The sequence below is a fragment of the Castor canadensis genome, chromosome 4 (assembly GCF_047511655.1).
Source record: "Castor canadensis chromosome 4, mCasCan1.hap1v2, whole genome shotgun sequence".
Lineage (NCBI taxonomy): Eukaryota > Metazoa > Chordata > Mammalia > Rodentia > Castoridae > Castor > Castor canadensis.
The window spans coordinates 17,832,452-17,849,068 of record NC_133389.1 but is presented as its reverse complement, the minus strand read 5'-3'; the positions used below and the strand labels follow the sequence as shown (position 1 = coordinate 17,849,068).

General features: G+C 39.1%; 1 long non-coding RNA gene across 1 annotated transcript in view; it reads left to right on the top strand.

Annotated features, from left to right (window-relative positions):
- The window catches only part of LOC141422459 (uncharacterized), a 50,251-nt gene extending 35,770 nt beyond the window's left edge, over positions 1 to 14,481 (top strand). Inside the window, exons 2-3 of the long non-coding RNA XR_012447012.1 lie at positions 8,680 to 8,846; positions 13,689 to 14,481. This is a non-coding gene — a long non-coding RNA (uncharacterized lncRNA). The remainder of the gene's footprint in view (positions 1 to 8,679; positions 8,847 to 13,688) is intronic.
- The last annotated feature ends 2,136 nt before the right edge of the window (positions 14,482 to 16,617 follow it).

Sequence of the window (16,617 nt, the reverse complement as noted above, 5' to 3'; positions counted from 1 at the left end):
CTGCCTTTTCATGGTTAAGTTGGGTGTCACTTTCTGTGTGCAGGATCCCTTGCAGAATCTTTTGTAATGGTGGCTTTGTGGTCACATATTGTTTTAGTTTCTGCTTATCATGGAAGACTTTTATTGCTCCATCTATTTTGAATGATAGCTTTGCTGGGTAGAGTATCCTGGGGTTGAAGTTATTTTCATTCAGTGCCCGGAAGATCTCACCCCACGCTCTTCTTGCTTTTAATGTTTCTGTTGAGAAGTCTGCTGTGATTTTGATGGGTTTACCTTTGTATGTTACTTGTTTTTTCTCTCTTGCAGCCTTCAATATTCTTTCCTTAGTTTCTGAACTTGTTGTTTTAATGATGATATGTCGTGGAGTAGTTCTATTTTGATCTGGTCTGTTTGGTGTCCTGGAGGCCTCTTGCATTTGTATGGGAATATCTTTCTCTAGATTTGGGAAATTTTCCGTTATTATTTTGTTGAATATATTACGCATTCCCTTGGCTTGCACCTCTTCTCCTTCTTCGATGCCCATGATTCTCAAGTTTGGTCTTTTGATGGAGTCAGTGAGTTCTTGCATTTTCTTTTCACAGGTCTTGAGTTGTTTAATTAGTAGTTCTTCAGTTTTTCCTTTAATTACCATTTCATCTTCAAGTTCTGAGATTCTGTCTTCTGTTTGTTCTATTCTGCTGGATTGGCCTTCCGTTTTGTTTTGCAGTTCTGTTTCGTTCTTTTTTCTGAGGTTTTCCATATCCTGGCTGTTTTCTTCTTTATTGTTGTCTATTTTTGTCCTGAGTTCATTTATCCATTTATTCATTGTGTTCTCTCTTTCATTTTGGTGTTTATACAGTGCTTCTATGGTTTCCTTTATTTCTTCTTTTGCTTTTTCAAATTCTCTATTTTTATTGTCTTGGAATTTCTTGAGTGTCTCCTGTACATTTTGGTTGACCCTATCCAGTATCATCTCTATAAAATTCTCATTGAGTACTTGTAGTATGTCTTCTTTTAAATTATTCTTGTGGGCTTCATTGGGTCCTTTGGCATAGTTTATCTTCATTTTGTTGGAGTCTGGCTCTGAGTTTCTGTTCTCTTCATTCCCCTCTGGTTCCTGTACTAATTTTTTGCTGTGGGGAAACTGGTTTCCTTGTTTTTTCTGTCTTCCTGTCATTGTCCTTGGTGTTGTTACTGTCCCTGTACTGTGTGTAATTAAGTATTTTCTAGCTTGTAATAATAACAATGGTAATATTGAGAATGGAAGAGTGAGCTGAGATGGAAAGCAAGAACTTAAAGAAAAGGGGAAAACAAATATACAGACAAGAGGGAGAAAGCAGAACAAGGTATCAGACAAGAGAGTTTCAAAGGTATAAACAGGGAGTGTTAGTGTACTAATCGACAGTAAGCTGAACAGACAATAGAGTGACAGAGAGAGGATTGAAAATCAAAGATAAAAAAAAATAAGTATATGAAAGTAATATCTATTTATAAAAATGAATTAAAATAAAATGGAAAATAGAAAATTAAAAAAAACCAAAAAAACCAAAACAAAAAACTTCCAAGTTTATATGCAATGCAGTTTCAGTCTTAATAATTTGGGTGTCCGTCTCAATCTCCAGTCCTGGAGTTGGTGCCTCAGATGTTGTTCTGTAGTTGTCTCATCAAAGGGGATGCATAAAGTAGAACAAAACTACACTCACACACACACAGAAGAAAAAAAAAAAGCCCCACCAAGTGTCCCCAGTTCAAATGCAATACAGTTTCAGTAAGTTTTTCGGCTTGCAGGTGTAATTCGGTTGTTCTCTCATCAAAGGTAGGGAGAAAAAGAAAAAAAAAGCATCTGGAGGCAGTTCTGAGAGTGGTATCTGCAACTGTGGCTTGCCTGCCTGCTGCTCTCAGCCTGTAGCTGGCGGCGTTATTTATGCAGATCTCTGGGGTGAGCTAGCACTCACCTGGTCCCACAGGCTTTGTTTGCTCAGAGTTCTCCTGTGCGGGGGAGGGGGGCCTCTGCTACAGGCTTTTCCCTTTCCAAGCACTGGGAAAGGCGACACTGCCCCGCGTTGTCAGGCCTGCGTGTTTATTTACAGTTCACGTGGGAAGTGGGTCTTCCCTCCTCTCACAAGCGTCCCCGCTCCTGGTTGCTGGTGCGCCCCGCTCCCGCCAGAGCCTCTCCGGCCCGCCCGGCTCGTTTATTTACAGTCCCAGCGCTCAGGGCGCCCCACCCTCTTTCCAGCGTGTCTTAACTGTTCTTATTGCTTATTACTCAGTTTCTCTTTTTTTCCCGGGTGGAGGTCAGTCTGTCCAGGGGCCTATGCTGCTCTGGCCCAGGCTTGTCTGTGGGGGAACCGCGGTACCGCGAAGCTCACCTGGTCCGCGTCTTCCCAAGCCGTATGGGCGCCGGCCACTGGCGGCCCGGGGGCCTCCTCGGTTCTCCGTTTAACGTGAAGTGGAGATTCTCTGCGCCGGCTGGAGATGTGGAGGAGTCAAAGTTATGCCTTTTCTCAGTGATTATGCCTGCAAAGTGTGTCTCCAGCGTCTCTCCAAGATTTCACTATAGGAGGGTCGCTTTCTGCTTCCTACCTCTAGCCGCCATCTTGGAATCCCCTCGACTTGAGAGTTTAATAGCTACAGCATGATCTTCCTTTTCACATTTCTAAGCACTTAAGACAATGTTGATGATAACAAGAGATGAAGATGGTTCAAATAGGTAGGGAAAGAAGTACATAAAAATAATTCACTCTTCTTCAAGTTGCAGAAAATAAGGATACCTTACTGTCTTATGCTTCTATGACCAAATTAATCTGCACTGCCAGGAATATGAAAATGTAATTTTCTGTTCATATTTTGAGTAATTAACCCACTTGTTTTCTATTGTCTCCAAGATAGAGAGAACAAATTCTACAACTATTTTAAAATCATCTCAAAGAGAAAAGAAAATAGAAAAGGGAATTGAAAATGGTTTATGAACTGCAAAGAGTTCATTTTTTGACAGAAATGTTCAGAATGAATCAAAGTGGAAGAAAGAGATTTTTTATTTGCATATAAAAGTTGTGTGTAGGGATACACTGTGATATTTACATGTGTACTTATAATATGTCTTAATTAGACTCACCCCCTTCATTATTCTCCCTCATACCTTATCCCTCCTCCTTAGAACAATTGCAACAAGTTAAGTTGCTCTATTTTCATCCATGAATACAAAATACATCCACCATATTCTCCCTCCTTCATCCTCTCTGTTTACCGTCCCTTCCCCCAGACTCCTGGACAGCACCTGTTTCACCTTCCTGTCCTGCATTTTTTAGGTGTGTATTGATTGTTCAAGAGGGCTTCCCCTTGGCATTTCAGACATGTATATATAGTGCTATAATCAGATTAATACCTTCTATTACTTTGTCTCCTACCTTGCTCCCTACTATTCAACAGCTTACAGTGTATTAGATGTGCTATTTCCATACACAGATGCATCATGCTTCAATACTATTTAGTATCATTCAAAGAAAGGGATTTTAATGAGTTTTCAAAAGTCTGACAACCAATCTATGGTTAAGTTGTATTTGTTTTGCAGTAAGGAACACATTCTGGGGAAGTCCATTTACCTTTACTTCTATATCATATCCCATATTCCCTGAAGTTTGGCTGACATGTTCCTGCTTATGACACAGACTGTGGTTGGTTTCCTTATTACCCATTCCAACTTCCTTCCCTTGTGTTCTTCTGGTTTTAGAATCAAGAAAGTTGAAATCTCATTTCAGTCTGTCCTGTAACTAGGTGGTCACATGACACATCTGGCCTTCAGAGATAGGCAGAAGTCTACCTGGCATGTCTGGGAAAGTTTTTGCTAATGGGCCTTCTTTTCTGATTTAGTTCTTCATCTCCTGTGGGGAGATGGTCTCAATTGCTGGGGCTTTAGAGGCCATTTGCAGCCATTAGGAAGAGGCCAAATGGCCTCAGAGTCTCCATTCTGATGTCTTCCAGCTGCTGAGGCAAAGTCATTAACTGTCTACCCCATGGGAATAAGCTTGAGAGAAAAAAAATCACTATGCATGTGAACTCTTTATTAGTTAGCTTTTCTGTTACTTGCAGCCTAATGCAACCTCTACTTGAAGAGTGTCTACTTCAAGGGAGCAAGGTAGAAAGGAATTTTTGATAAATGAGCCAGCAATGGAAGAGAAAGACTCAAGAAAAAAGGATGAGTTTTGAGGTGGGGAATTGAGGAAAGATGGGGACAAATTATCAAAAGATTCCTCTGAGATGATACTTCATCTGTTCCCATTTGCTAGTTGAATAGATGATAATTTTTTAATGGATGTGAATTCCTATGGAGGCTCCAAGAAGTCATTCAAAAGCTGATGGTAGAATTACTGCCAGACCTCTTGAATACCTTCTCAGTGGGGTCTATGCTGAACAGACATTATTTTTTTGGAGAAAATATTGTACAAATTGTTGGATGTGTGTTGTACTGAGCCTGCCTCTGTTCACTAAATAAGTATAGTGACCCCTGCTGTTTTGACAAAAATTGTATTTCCACATTTTCCTAGCAGGATGGCTATGTGCCTGGCCAAGAAATGCCTTTTCAGAGCATCTACTGCACAGACCTCATATGGATGATATTTGATTAAATGGCTCATATTCAGTAGCATGCTGGTAAATTAGCTTTCTGAACAAAAGCCTTAATTTTTAGCCTTAGCTAATTTCTATATTATAGGTATTCTAAACACAAAAATTTATGCTATCGATGGTTGAACCACTGGCTTGTAAAATTTCTAAATGTTTAATAATTCTTTCTTAAGGAGTGACAGAGCTAGCTCGGTCTACTGCTTGCTCTTAAAAGTTCGGAGTTGGAAGAAACTGAGGGAGAACCTAAAACTCCCTGTTTTGTGAAGGAAGTAAAATGAAGGTTTTCAGATAAAGTGTATATTTTTGCTATGATCCATCAGTTTTCAAATAAACAGTACTATTAAAAATTGTCCAGGGAACTTAAGGTGTGCAGTGAGTTTGCCACTAAGAGATGGTGATGGAAGAAAGTGACTCAGGTCACAGACCACTGGTCTTAAGCACTTTGCTTTTGGACTTATATAATGTCAATAATGTGTACAATACCTTCGTGCTACCTAGGTTGAACAAAGTTGGCATTTATTTTGCTGCTTCCCATGACCTTGAGGTGTAGAGGGGAGAGATGGAGCGTCCTATCCTGAGGGGTTGCTCTTCCACATGACCTTGTCTGCTGTAACTAACCAAGCCCACTGGAGAGGGGAGGAGAGACTTCTTATGGCACCTCCATTCCTCTAAGATGCCACATCTTTTTTTTTCTTTCTGTCTTTTCTTTTTGAGATAGGGCCTTGTTCCGCAGTCCAGGCTTGCCTTGAACTCTCAAGATCCTGTGTCAGCCTTTCAAGAGCTTGGATTACAGGTGTGTGATCATGACAGGCCCTTACTTATATTTTTATCTAGTACATATTTGCAGGATACAGTATAATAATTTGATACATTTATGTAACATAATATTAAGTCAGAGCGATTAACATTTCCATCTCCTCAGCTGTTTATCATTTCTGTTTTGGGATGAATTGTTGTCTACAGAGCAGAACTAATTCCTCACACCTAACTGTACCTTGGCACTCTTTATCCATCCTCTCTCCCCTTGCTTGATACCCTTCCAGCCTCTAGTGACACTATTCTATATTTACTTCTATGCAATCTAAGTGTCAATTCCACAGAGTCAGAACATGTGGTGACCATGCCCAACTAGTTGGCGCTGCTACGATTGTCATTTGTTTCAGTCCCTTGTGCCTGCCTCTTTCACCCCTGGAGCTCTCCTTGCTTCTTATACACTTTGTCGAAAACCCTCATGTTCATATGCAAAGTTTCAATTTTAGACCTAGGACAATATTTGGTTCTCTGAATCCAGGGGTTCTGCCAACCACAGATCAAAAACATTTAATTTAATTAATTTATTTTTACTGTAACTTAAGATTTATTTTATTTAATTGAAAATGTTTTGGTTTCAATTAGTAATTTCTATAATGAATCATTCCTTAAATAAGATCCTAAAAGTAATGATATTGGAACATTTGTCATTATACTTACTCTTGTCTAAAAAAATATACTAAAGCTGTCATGATTTAAGCAAAAAGGGTACAAAATTTCTCGCTATTCTAGTCCTAAACTTTTCTAAAATTTTAACAATTTTCTTTTTTCCCTTTTTATTATCATGTTATTATTGTACTAGGGGTACATTGTGACATTTACAGAGGTTCTTACAATACATCATACTTGAATTCACCCCCTTCGTCATGTTCTTTTATCCCCTCTCTTCCCATTCCTAGAATAGTTTCAACAGATCTCATTTTTCCATTTTCATACATGAGTACACAGTATTTCCACCATATTCACCCTCCTTCACCCTTTCCTTATCTCCTCCTACTGGTGCCAATCTCCAGACAGGACCTGTTTAGCCTTCTTGTTCTCCAGTTTCAGATCAAAAATACTTTAAATATTGAGTCTGTACTGAACATCTACAGACTTGAGTTTTTTATGTCATTATTTCCTAAACAATAGTGTAAATAAGTTCTTATATAGCATTTACATTGCATCAGGTGTAATGAGTAATGTAGAGATACGATTTGAAGTAGGTGGGAGGAGTTGTGTAACTTACATACAGATGCTCTTCCATTTTCTATAAGGGATGTGAACATTTATGAAATTTGTTGTCTGTAGGTGGTTCTGGGACCAATCCTCTTCAAGTATCAATGGAGACTGTACTTAATTTAGAGGGCAGTCTAGACATTACCTATAGGAACCTTCATTGCTGGGCATAGCACCACAGGGTTTTCATGAGATTACATATAGCCTTAGTGTCAGAGCTAGGACTGGAAATGAGGCCTGCTGGTTTCTAGGCATTAATATGACCAAGGTAATTCATACAGCTAATAAATAACAGAGTCAGAATTCAAACATGCATTTGCTTACCCACTGTTCATGCTGCCTCTCTTTAGAGAAAAGAAGGTAGCTGCTGCTAGCTTTGGTTTAAGAAACTTGGTCATTTTCCAACATGTACGAGACAAAGACCAAATCTAGCATCCAGTTGGGTTGTCTCTGAGAAGTCAGACTATCAGAGCTAAGCTAATCTTGCTGTAGGATGTCCATCTTTTATAAGAAATTATCCTGATCACAGAAATTATCCCTATAACATCATGAACCTCTTCACTGTGATTTGCTCAGGTGGAACAGGGTTGACCTATTTCTAAGTGACCCACACAGTTGTCAATAGGACGGGATTCAGGTAATCTTGGGTTTGAATTTGACAGGAAAATTTATTAGCTGGCTGCCATGGGAAAGTTATATTTAAAATGTTTTAGTCTTATCACTTTCACTTGACTGCTCTAGTCTCTTGTGTCATTGTCTTTAATACTTTTCATTCTTGTATCTGTTTGCATGCCTTCCTCACTGGACTATGAGTTTCTGAATGGCATTTTTACTCATTAATGTTAGAATTCTTAGTAATAATCACAATGCCTGTTATGAAAATAGGGGCTTAGTTTTGGATAAGTCATTAAGTAGTAAGACATGATATGTCCAATGAATATAATAGAGCACCTAAATAGAGCAAAGAGCAAAATCACATGATTGCCTCAAAAAGTTTAGAGAAAGCCTCTGACAAAATTCAGTATCTTTTCATGGTAGAAGTCCTGATGAAACTAGGAATAGAAGGAATGTACCTCAACATATGAAGGCTACATATGATAAACCAACATCCAGCATTATACTAAACTGGGAAAAATTGAAAGCATTTCCTCTGAAGTCAGGAACAAGATAAGGCATCTACTCTCTTCATTCTCATTCAATATAGTGCTTGAATTCTTAGCCAGAGCTGTAAGACAAGAGAAAGAAATATAAGGAATACAAATAGAAAAGAAAGAAGTCAGATTATTCCTGTTTGCAGATGACATGATTTTATATGTTAAAAGGATCCCAGAGACTCCACCAAAGAATTCTTAGATCTGGTAAACAGTGTTAGCAAAGTACTAAGATACAAAATCAATATATAAAAATCAGCTTTTCCATATACCAACACTTGTCGGAAGGAGAAAGAAACTAGGAAAATAATCCCATTCATGATAGTCTCAAAAATACCTAAGAATTAATTTAACTAAGGAGGCAAAAGATATTTACAATGAAATCTATAAAACATCAAAGAAAGAAATTGAAGAAGAAACTAGAAGTTTTTAAAAATTATTATTGTTGTAGTGGGGGTACATTGTGACATTTACAGAAGTTCTTATAATATATCATAGTTGAATTCACCCTTCCATCATTCTTCTTTATCCTCCCACCTACTTCTGGGATAGTTTCAACAGGTCTCATTGTTTCCATTTTCATACGTGAGTACAGAATATGTCCACATTCACCCTCCTAACCCTTTTCTTATATCCTCCCCCTTCACACTGGTGCCAACCCCCAGTTGGGACCTCTTTTACCTTCCTGTTCTCAGTCTTTGAAAAAAGACACTTTGTTTGTTTAAGACAGTTTTACAGGGAGTTTCCTTGAGACATTTCCATGTATATATGGAAATGAGAAGTTTGAAACACTCTTCATGGATTGGCAGAACTAATATTTTGGAAATGTCCATACTGTTGAAAGTAATCTATAGATTCAATGACATGCTCACTAAAATTCCAATGTCATTCTTCACAGAAATGGAAAAATCAATCATAAGATTCATACGGAAGAATAGAAGACCACAAATAGCCAAAGCTATCCTGAGCAAAATGAGCAATGCTGGAGGTTATTATAATACCAGACTTCAAGTTATACTGTGGAACCATAGCAACAAAACCAGGATGGTACTGGCACAAAAACAGGTGTGTAGACCAATGGAATAGAACAGAAGAATCAGAGACAACCCCACACAGTTACAGCCACTTAGCTACTGACAGAGGCACCAAAAATACACTTTGGAGAAAAGAAAGCCTCTTCAACAAAGGTTGTTGGAAAAACTGGATATAATCGTGTAGAAACTGAAACTAGATCCCCGTCCTTTAGCCTGTACAAAATAATTAAAAAATGAATCAAAGGCCTTAATGTCAGCCCTGAAACTTTCTTTTTGTTGTGATACTGGGGTTTGAACTCATGGCCTACACCTTGAGCCACTCCACCAGTCCTTTTTTTTTTGTGATAGATTTTTTTTGACATAGGGTCTTGAGAATGTTTGCCCCAGGTGGCTTCGAACCTCAATTCTCCTGATCTCTGCCTCCTGAATAACTACGATTATAGTTGTGAGTTCCTGGCCAAGATCTGAAACTTTGACCAGGGATGGTGGCTCATTCCTGTAATCTCAGCTACTTGGGAAGTGGAGATGGGAGGATTGAGGATTGAGGCCAGCCCAGGTGAAAATTAGTGAGAATCTATTTCAGAGAACAAGCCAGGTGTGGTGGTGCACACCTGTAATCTCAGTTACATGAGAGGTAGAGGTATGATGATCACGGTCTAGGACCGTCCAGGAAAAAAACACAAGATCCTATCTGAAAAAGAACTAAAAGCGCAAAGGACTGGGAGCCTCCCCTTGGTTCCAGGTGTAAGCTCGTGCTTTCTCTCCTGCATTGGGTGCTCTGAACTGAAGATATTAAAGCCCAGAATAGCAATAATCACAGAGCCTATGTTGTGCCAATCAGACTGCGAACCTCCTAGACTGTAAGCTAAATAAACTAAATGAACTCTTTTTTCTTATAAGTGCTCCTTGTTAGGTATTTTGTGAAACTGAAAGAAAGTTGAATAATATAGTTAGGAATTTTCTTTCTGTAAGCCAAAATTTCATGAATTTCCTGAGGTGTTCAGTACTCAAAATATTTATTTGCAATTACAGAAAATAGGATGCTGTAAGACAATCAGTCTTCTGAGTTCAAACCCCAGTACCACTCCCTCCGCCCCAAAAAAAGAGGAAGAAAAAAAAAAATCAGTCTTTATTTTTCCTTGCAGCTATTTCTGAGAACCCTGAGATAACATGCTAGGCTTGATATGGCCACCAGGTGGAGCACTTGACCTAAGGTCAACGCCTATTCAAACCCACTGAGGCTGTAAACTTAGGCACAGCTGGGAATGGTGGAGCACCTGTAGCTCCAGCTGAGGCAGGAGGAGCCCTGGAATCCAGGAGTTTGAGGTGAGACCCCCATCTCAAAACAAAACCAAAAACCTCTTAGATACAAATGTCTTACGTTGCAGAATGGTCACTTTCTCACGTACAATAGCCCCACAGCTGGGATTTATATTGTCTATTTAATTTATTCTGACCCTTCAGGTATTATCTATGCCACATTCTACTCAGGAAGTAAGGCAGAGGAACAGAATCACTTTTTTTGTTGTCTTTGGTTGATGATAAGGGAAAGACCCGATGGTAAAGGGAGAGAGAACTTCAAAACTAGATCATTTATTAGAATTCACACCAGCCAATGTGTTAAACAAACTTGAAACAAAAATTCTGATGAGTATTATTTATGTTTTGTTCATCTTGCAGTCATGTGTTTTTCTTTGTTATAAAATATCCATTTTCAGAATTCAGCTTTGTACTTTAAGATGGCAATTTTATAATAGTTGAGAGAACTTTATTTTTGAAAGTTGTTTCTGAAAATGTAAACTGAAAACCAAAAGAAAGGAAGAGAAAGAAAGAACAAGTAATAGCACACTTAGGGCTCATGATGAAATTCAAGACTTCAAAAGAATATTTGAAGTATGTGACAACTATATGACTTTGGTGGCGAGAAGAATGAAGGGAACATTTTCTACTTGTGTTGGTTAGTTTTACTTGGGACAACATTTTTGGGATTCAGAACTCTTCCTTTCATTTTTTATGAGAACACACTCAAAGTTTGTGTGATGAATGTACAAAGTCCACACTCACAAATACAGGCTCATTGCAAAGCAGCTTGCTATTTATTGAGTAAGGGAAATGGTCTCAGACATGTGGCTCTCCTCTGAGGCCATAATTTCACACGCTGAGGGGAGAACACATACAGGAGGAATAGAGAAAGGTAGGGAACCTAAAACTTGAAAGTGTTTGATATGCCCACTGTAGAGGAGCTAAAATAGTAACCTTAAAGTGACAGTGGTCAATATGGGAAGCTGAGCGGGAAGTAGTGAAGAGGTCAGGTAGAGATGAACCAATGTGGGTTGCAATACACATGTGCATGGAAGCAATGCTAGGAATCTCTCTGTATAGCTATCCTTATCTCAGACTAGCAAAAACGCTATGTCTTTCTTGTTATTGCTTATGTCTTCTCTTCAACAAAATTGGACAAGAGGGCTTAGCAGGTTCTGCCAGGAAGCAAGAGGGGTGGGGGAGAGAGGGAGGGGGTGGGGGACATGGGGGAGAAATGACCCAAAGAATGTATGCACAAATGAATAAATGAATAAAAAAAATCCTTAGGACAATTTGTTTCACAAGTGTTGTCTTTGTTTAGCACATTGAGGCAGCTGTGCAATTATTAAAGACATTTGAAATAAAAAAATACAAAAGAAAGATGTGAATTATAACAGAAAGAACCTTTGGAGACAGCATTCCTTGGTTTGCCAGTTGCTCTGTGAATGGGCACAATCTCAAGGAAGAAAGTATGATGGAGAAGGTGACTTCAACTGTGATAACTTTTGTAAATGCCACAATGTACCCCAAGCACAACAATAAAAGATAAAAAAAATAAAAAAAAGAAAGTTCACTTTTTCAAAAGAAGATATTCCAAAAAAGCACATGAAAAAATGCTCACCATCTCTAGCCATAAAGGAAATGCAAATCAAAACCACACTAAGATTCCACCTCACCCCTGTTAGAATAGCCATCATCAAAAACACCACCAACAACATGTGTTGGTGAGGATGTGGGGAAAAAGGAATCCACTGCTGGTGGGAATGCAAGCTGATGCAACCACTCTGGAAAAAAATTTGGAGACTTCTTAAAAATCTAAACATAGATCTGCCATATGATCCAGCAATCCCATTCCTGAGGATATACCCAAAAGACTGTGACACAGGTTACTCCAGAAGCACCTGCACACCCATGTTTATTGTGGCATTATTCACAATAGCCAAGTTATGGAAACAACCAGGATGCCCCACTACTGATGAATGGATCAAGAAAATGTGGTATTTATATACAATGGAATTTTACTCAGACATGAAGAAGAATAAAATCTATCATTTGTAGGTAAATGGATGGAACTAGAGAACATCATTCTGAGCGAGGTCAGCCAGGCTCAGAAGACCAAAAATCATATGTTCTCCCTCATATGTGGACTTTAGATCTAGGGTAAATGCAGCAATGTGGTTGGACTGGGACCACATGACAAGGGGAGAGCACATTTGGGTAATATAGAAATAGGTAGAAAACCCAAAACATGAAAGTGTTTGATGTCCCCACTCCAGAGGAACTAATACAGAAACCTTAAAGCAACAGAGTTTATCATGAGAAGGGGATCAGTAAGCAGGGTAAAGATCAGTTAGAGATGAATCAACATGGGTCATAACACATGTACACGAAAGCAATGCTAAGAATATTTCTGTATAGCTATCCTCAACTCAGCTAACAAAAACACTTTGTCTTCCTTGTTATGCTTATGTCTTTTCTTCAACAAAACTAGTGATAAAGGTAGAACAGGACCTGCCTGGAACTGAGGGGGAAGGGGAGAGAGGGTGGGGGAGGGGGCAGGGGGGAGAAATGACCCAAACAATGTATGCACATGTGAATAAAAGAATAATAATAAAAATAAAAGAAAGTTCACAGTGGAGCTTCCATTGTGATGGAGATTTCAGACACACCCAGATGGAGGTAACGAGAGTCAATGCATAACATATAAATCATGCAGTCAGACGAGAGTTAATATTAAAATCTATAAGCAGAATGCACGTAAGAGTGGGTAATATTCTAGGGTTATGTAGGGTTGATTACTTGGGCTGCAGTGGCATCAGAAAATTTCCAATCATTAGTAGAATTTTGAAAAGGATGGAAGAAGGAGCTATTTCTGTTATGGCGAACAGTGTGAGCAAAATATTGGAGCACTATTTACCTAACAACAATAAAATGTAACCTTGACCAAAGTGGGTTCAGAGAGTGGAGGAAAATTGAGGCTGAACAATGCGAAAAGTGTCAATGCCTGGAGGTGGTACATTTAGAGAGAATGACAATCAAAATGACCTTCCAGACTGCTGCTACTTAAGAAGATTTAGATTGGGTTCGTTTTCATCCCCGCATATCTATTTTTCTTTTTTGGGTGGTACTAGGGTTTGAACTCAGGGCCTTGCACTTGCTAGGCAGTTGCTCTCACACTTGAGCTGTGCCATTAGACCTTTGTGCTTTTGGTTATTTTTGGGACAGGCTCTTGCTTTATGCCTGGGCTGGCCTGGACCTTGATCCTCCTATTTATGCTTCCTGCATAACTGGGATGACAGGCGTGTGGTATGATGCCCAGATTTTATTGGTTGAAAGGCCTGCTCGGCTGGCCTTGCACCACAATTCTGGTCTCTGCTTCCCAAGAACTAGGATTGCAGGATTGAACCACCATACCCATCCCACAATCTGTTTTTTATATTTATAGTCTTGTCTTTTCTAGAATGTTATACAGTCCCTGAGTCTGGCCACTTTCACTTACCATAATGTATTTATAGTTGATAAATAAGATTGGATACTTACTCTGTCCTTTCTCTTGCTGTATTGGGAACAGGTCCTGAAATAGAAGCTGCATCAACTGAGGAGTTGGAGATCGGAGTCTCAAAGTCAAACAGAAGAAGGGCTGATGGGCCTAAAGATGACTCAGTAGTGACTGCATTCATGAAGATATTCTCTCCTACACCAGAGAACTTAGAAAGGAACTCATAGCAAGAACAGAGTCAATTCTGTCTGCTACAGAAAATTCTAACCGAGTGGCTGACCTCAAGTTCAAGGTCATAGATTGCAAGATAGACAAACTATAAGTTGATGTCTCCTTTATGTATTCCAGATACATGCAAGGAATACCACTTATTGGAAAATTTCAGCCAAATCTTGTTCAATCTGTTTCAGCCCTTGCCCACTCATGATGGTGATGGCAACACTGGCCAGTACACCTAGACTACTAATATAATATGAGATGACCAGTAGAAGAGAGCATTTGGCTAAGTAATGAATGACAGTCTTCAAGATGGACAGAAAATCTATATGCCCCCTCCCACTGAGACTCAGTGCACTCCACATACCTCCACCATGAACAATCAACAGGGATACAACAGTAGCTCCCTCCCACCTACACCTTCTTCCCTGCCATAGACTCTGATCATGGCAACCCATCAAGCATGGCCCCTGTCCAGCCCACAAGCTCTGGGCTTTTTTAATGACTTTTTAAATGTCAGGATTGATAAAAAAAAAAAAAGGAGGCAAATAGTTTCTTAGGTAGCCAAGCAAACAAAACCCAAGAAACTTTATTCATATTGTTATGTCTTCATTTTTAGTGCTGAGTAATATTTCATTTATGGATATACCACCATGGGTTTGTCTATTTACTACCTGGAAAAATTTAGATTGTTTTCAGGGTTTGGAGACAATGAATGAACATTTGTGTAAAGGTTTGGCATTTCTTTTAATACCTGGGAATGGGCTTGATTGGTTGGCCATATGGTATGTTTACTTTTATAAGAAGCAGCTTGGGGATATAGCTCATTAATGGAGCATTTGCCTAGCATGAGTGAAGCCCTGGGCTCAGTCCCCAGTATTGCAAAAAAGAAATGACCAAATTGTTTTCTCATATGACAGTAATCTTTTTTAGGGATGGTAGCAGGGTCTCTTTACGTAGCCCAGGCTGATCTGGAACTCATGATGTAGCCCCAGTTGAAGCCTAAGCTTCCCAAGTGCTGGAATTACAGGTGTGCACCACCATGCCTGGTGACGGCGGAAACATTTTGAATCCCATTTTATGGAGAACTCACTCCACAAAATTTTATTTATTTTAAAAATTTAATTTTACTTTTTAGAACAGTTTTAGATTTACAGAAAAAAATTTGACGATAGGTCCAGTGTAGTGGTACATTGTTATAATCCCAGCACGCGGGAGGCTGAGTTAGAAGGATCACGAATTTGAGGCCAGCTTGTGAATTCCAATCCAACCTGGGCAACAAGGTGAGACCTTGTCTTAAAAAAGCAGTAAAAAAATTTTTTTTTGAAGATATTAGAGTTCCTGTGTGTCTCACACCACTTCCCTTTCTGCGAAGGTCTTTAACATGATGCAGCTGTTACAAATAATGAGCCAATGCTGATGCATTATTAGAAGTTTACTATTTACTCAGATTTCCTTAGTTTTTGCCTCATGTTCTTTTGTTGTTCCAAAATGCTATTGAGGAATTCATACTGCATTTAGTCATTGTGTTTCCATAGACCTCTCTTCACTGTGCCAGTTCCTCAGGCTTTGTTTTTGATAATCTCAATTTCTCTGAGAAATGCTAGTCAGGATTTTTAGAATGTCACTCCAAATCCAAAGATGGATTTGCAGAATGTTTTCCTCAGTATTAGACTGGGAGGAGGATTGCAGACATAAAGTTCTGCTTTTATATGGCGACCATGGTGCAAACTTTCAATGTGAGTTATCACTGTTCATGCTGACCTTGGTCACCTGGCTGAGGCTCCTCCCTTCTAAAGTTACTTTTCTCCCCTTATTGTCATATGTGGTTTAAAAATATTTTTAATTAGCAAACAGCAGACAGAGAATTAACATATATTTGCCTCACTCTTTTTTTGTGGTGAGGTATTTAGAATTTACACTCTTGGTGATTTTGAAATTACATTATTACTAACTATATTTTATCATGCTGTACAATACATCTCAAAAACTTATTCCTCCTGCATAACTACCACTTCGTATTCCTTTGATCTACATCTCCCCTTCCCTCTCCCTCACCTTTAGCCTCTCTCACTACCATACTACTTTCCACTTAGAATTTTGACTTTTTAGATGCCACATGTAAGCAAGATCATGCAGTATTTGTCTCTCTGCACGTGGCTTATTTTGCTTGGCAATAATGCCTTTCATGTTCAGCCAGGTTGCAGTGACAGAATTTCCTTCTGTGTTAGGCTAGCTAGTATTTTATCGTGTGCATATTGTGTCTTTTCCACCCACACTTCAGTTGATTCCAACCTTGACCAATTATCAACATGGGAGGACAGGTCTCTCTTTGACACACAGATTTCATTTCCTTTGATATATATCCAGACATGGGATAGCTGGGTCACATGGCAGTTCTATTTTTTAGTTGTTTTTTTAGGAATCTCCACACTGTATAATAGCTATCATAAATTGATGTTCCCACCAACAGTGTACAAGAACTCTTTTTCTTTTTTTTTTTTCATTTTTCTTTTATTATTCATATGTGCATACAAGGCTTGGTTCATTTCTCCCCCCTGCCCCCACCCCCTCCCTTACCACCCACTCTGCCCCCTCCCTCTCCCCGCCTCAATACCCAGCAGAAACTATTTTGCCCTTATTTCTAATTTTGTTGTAGAGAGAGTATAAGCAATAATAGGAAGGAACAAGGGTTTTTGCTGGTTGAGATAAGGATAGCTATACAGGGCATTGACTCACATTGATTTCCTGTGCGTGTGTGTTATCTTCTAGGTTAATTCTTTTT